This window comes from Mesoplodon densirostris, chromosome 15 (assembly GCF_025265405.1).
Source record: "Mesoplodon densirostris isolate mMesDen1 chromosome 15, mMesDen1 primary haplotype, whole genome shotgun sequence".
Classification (NCBI taxonomy): Eukaryota; Metazoa; Chordata; class Mammalia; order Artiodactyla; family Ziphiidae; genus Mesoplodon; species Mesoplodon densirostris.
Genome location: NC_082675.1, coordinates 26,545,700 through 26,549,677, shown reverse-complemented (window position 1 = coordinate 26,549,677; position 3,978 = coordinate 26,545,700).

The following is a 3,978-nucleotide window of genomic DNA, read 5'->3' as shown; positions in this document are numbered from 1 at the left end:
GTGGGGCGGCCCTGCCTGAGCGCCTGGTGTCTGACCAGCTCCTCACAGCCCTTCACCAGACTGTTTAATGGTTAGACGTTGAGTTACTGTGACGGCAGGTCAGGTGATGAGCTGTCTCATTTGCTGCCCCCGCCTGCAGCCCCACCTCCTACCAAGGGCCGGAGGAGGCCAGTCAGCGGCTGCCTCCCCCGCCCTGCTCTTGAAGACTGAGGTCTGCACCCCTGTCAGCGGACAGGCAGTGTGGGGACAGGAAGAGGAATTCTCAGGGGGTGCACTGACAGCCACTGGCATGAGCCCTGACCACATCCTGGGAGGCACCCCAGGGCCCAGGGATCACTGCCTGTAGCATCACAAAGTGGGCAGGTTCTGGGGATACCCCCAACCGACTCCCTGGGGGGCACACTGCGAGGGGCGATGCCTCAGTGAGGAGCTTGTGACCCCAGCAGGTACCTGCTGAGGGCAGAGGTGGCCTGTGCCCCGAGGCAGGAGAGATGGTGCCAATGGCGCCAACACGGACAGAGGGTCACCGGGGACCCCCACAGCCACCCGAGGCCGCACATGGCAGGTCTGAGTGCCCCATGTGGGCTGAAGCGTGTCCCCCAGAATTCCTACATTGAAGGCCTGCCCCAGCATCTCAGAATGTGACTGTGTCTGGAGATGGGTCTTTGGGTTGGACCCTAACCCAGTCTGACCAGGGTCCTTGTATGGGGAAATCTGGCCACAGACACACAGAGGGACTAACAGAAGGGGACACAGGGTGATTAGGGCATCTATGTGCCATGCAGAGGCCTCTGGAGAGAGACCACCCAGCCGACATCTGGGTCTCAGACTTCCGGTCCCCAGAACCGTGAGGCGTCAACCCCATGCTCTGCTCCCAGCCTGGGGTCCTTTGCTACATCAGCTGGATCCCCCACAGCCTGCCTTCCCCACTGTGTGAGGGAGTCCTGGGTGGCCCCTGAGGGCAGGGCAGTGGTGGGAGGGTCACCCGGCCCTTTAACCAGGGGTCAGGCCCAGACTGTCAACTGGCATTTTTCAACTGTGGTATAATTGACACACAACATTAGTTTCAGGAGTTCAACACGATGATTCCATCTTTATGGACATTGTGAAATGATCACCACAGTAAGTCCAGGTAACATCCTAAACCACAGTGACCAGAAAAATATCTACCCTCAGCCACATTCCCAGGTGCCCCGCGAGGCAGGGGGCCCCTCGGAATCAGCAGCAGCGACATCCTGCAGTGTGGAGACCTTTAACGACATGCTGCCCAACCCCCCACCCCACCCCCGGCTTTGGGGGGAGCCATCCAAAAGCTTCCTCTACATTTGCTGAACTCAGCAAAGGTCCTTCCAGAAGGTCTATGGAAACATTCTGCTTCGGGGCTGCCTCCTGCGTGAAGATGGGAGCAGCCTCTGGCTCACTCTCCTCGAACTTTCCTTTCTTCCCTCCCTCCGTCCCTTTGGACGCCAGGGCACCCAGAGCAGCTCTTTTCCTGCCCGACTCCTTTTCTTGGCTCAAACACCTCCACCGCACAGGATCAGGAACAGCCCTACTCAGGTGGTTTTCAGAAAGAGGCACATTTTAAACAAAACCTTTATGAAAGGAAACAGCGGTGCCTACAACTCAACCCCGTCCTTGACCTCCACTCACAGAATGACTCCATAACCAGGCCCAACTCACTCAGGCTGCAATGGAGTAACCCCTCACCTCCCACCTCCTCCAGTGATCCGCGCTAAGAGGTGTGAGGCCTCGCCTTGGTGCCTCCGTCAAAAGCACCACGGCCAACTCGGCACACGGGGAAGTGGTGCTCATTCCCTCCATCCCACCTGCAAGATGAGTGCGATGAAACACACACACCCTAGGTGATGGCTGGACTGGTTCCGAGTAGCTTTTTAGGGTCTCATTCTTAAATATGAACTGCCAAGGCCACCCAACATTTGAGGAAAAGTCTTTAAAATTATAGAACAGGATAAAAACAAACCAAAAGTGGATCTAAAAGGGAACTAGATACAATACAAGGAACAGTAGAAAGTGTCAAAAAATTAGTTTCCTTAGAAAGAGATTACATCCAGGAAAAGAGAACAAAATGCAACAATCAGGGAACAAACAGAAGAAAGAAAATTTAAAATAACCGCCAACACAACTGTAAATCAACTATACATCACCTAAAAAAAAAGTTGCTAAGATGCTTTAAAAATCAGTAAGAGTTTACTGAAGGGAATGAGCCTGCAGAGTAGAACCAACCCATCACCTGCCCAACGAACAGAAAACCGTCTAAATGGAGAGATGACACCAAAGCTTCCAGGGAGGAAACCAAGTCACACACAGGGGACTGGGCTTCTTCTCACGCTGGAAGGTAGAAGCCAGGAGAGCAACTCCTTCAAACTTCAGCAGGAAAATGACATCCAATCCACAGTTCTATACGCAGCCAAACTACCAATTCCGTGTCATTTAAAAGCATTTTCAACATTTTAAGTCTCAAGAAATCCACTTCCCATGTGTTCGTCAGGATGTTACTGGAGCAAATACGCTACCAAACAATCGTGTCACCCAAGAAAAGAACACACAGGAGCCAGAAAACAGGACTTCTGTTGCAGGACAAAAAGGCAGGACTCCAGCCCAACCTGTGCAGAACAGCAGGCGCCAGAACAGTGTCTGATTCTGTGGAAAACTGTACCGGGAGGCATTTCACAGCGTCAAAGGGTGGAGAAAGAGGCTCAGATCAAACTGAGCAATTAAAAAGACTGTTATTAAACCTCAAGAAAAATAAGAAGGGCCAATACACTAGTTGGCCCAGCAATAAACAAATGTACATGGTGATAACCATTATGGCTTGGCCAGTTGCACACTGCACCAGGGTTTGTAAATGCAATTGAACAGGACATAGCCACACCCGTCTGCTTACACCCTTTTTGGCTGCTTTTGCTCTGTGACTGCAGAGATGAGTCACCACAGAGATTGAATGGCCCACTTACTATCTGGCAACCTTACAGAAAAAGTTTGCCAAGCCCTAGATCACAGGAATCGTCTGATAACTATTTGCAGGGGTAGGAGGGAAGGAGAAGAGGGTAGAGATGAACTGAAATGATCACCTGCTGTGAGGCTGGACTCTGGTTGCCTGCACGACGTGGGGATGGGCTGGGAAAGACGAGAAACCATTTTTTGTTTTAAGCCTTTTTAAGAGCCATTTGACTATTCTAACTATGTTTGAGTGTTGCTTTGATATACCCAAAAAAAAAAAGGAATTTTAAAACAATTGAACAGAACCTACTGAGATTAGAGCAGCAATGCCCATGTTCTTCTGTGGGCTCGCCTGCTGCAGCCCTGTAGCTGCCTGGATGCCTGCAGTACATGGAGTCCGGGGGCTGAGCTGGCTGACCACCCTCCCAGGCCCAGCCCGCTCCTCCTCCTAGGTCTTCACTCAGCCTGGTACCCCCACCCTGGTTCAGGAGGGACAGTCCTTCAGTGAATGGGGTCTACTGTCCCCGACCCTAGAGACTTAAGATTATCCCCCTTCCCGACTCCCACCCATCCCACCCCAAGACCAAGTGGCAGGAGGGAGCGGTTTGCAGTAATGAGCACCCCCTGCCCCGGCCCGATCCTGCTGTTCCAATGCATGGTCCTAGGCATGGGCCAGACCTCCTCTCACCCAGGCCACCGGGTCCACACCCCATCCACACACACCCTGCCTCCCACACTGCCTCGGCCAGCTTTGGCCAACACTGCCAGAAAGGATGCTGACCCAACTGCCAACTCCAGACAGACACATGCCACCGAGGGCCTAGGCCCCTCTGAAACCCACCCTTAGGCCTGGGGCAGGATGATGCCCACCCCAGCTCCCACCCTCCCAGGTCCTGGAAGCGCTGGACAGAGGAAGGAAAGCAGTTTCTCATTTAGCAAGAGAACAGCCAGAGAACAGAGGCCTCACACAAGTTTTCAATCAAGCTTTTAATGAAAAGATCATAAAATAACAGTTTC